The sequence below is a fragment of the Penaeus monodon genome, chromosome 24 (genome assembly GCF_015228065.2).
Source record: "Penaeus monodon isolate SGIC_2016 chromosome 24, NSTDA_Pmon_1, whole genome shotgun sequence".
Lineage (NCBI taxonomy): Eukaryota > Metazoa > Arthropoda > Malacostraca > Decapoda > Penaeidae > Penaeus > Penaeus monodon.
In genome coordinates, this window is record NC_051409.1 from 7,128,920 (window position 1) to 7,129,170 (window position 251).

General features: G+C 37.8%; 1 protein-coding gene across 1 annotated transcript in view; it reads right to left on the reverse strand.

The window, feature by feature from the left end:
* Nucleotides 1-251, reverse strand: part of LOC119588533 (glycine receptor subunit alpha-2-like) — a gene marked incomplete at its 5' end in the record, with an annotated part of 99,651 nt that overhangs the window by 98,631 nt on the left and 769 nt on the right.

Sequence of the window (251 nt, forward strand, 5' to 3'; positions counted from 1 at the left end):
CTCTGTCTCTTCAAAGAAAAAAAAAATACAACCGAAAAAATATATATACAACAAAACTCTTTTTTTTCTTCTTCACAAACTTACATAATATGAGAATCAAAGACAAGTTACGAAACCGAAGTCAGAGATAATTACATGCTTCGGGACAAGTTGAAAGGCCAGGAAAGGTCAGACGGGGTCAAACAATTGCCGGAAGGTGTCATCTGGGTCAACAGGGACCTATACTGGAGGTCGGGGAATACTTTATTGTA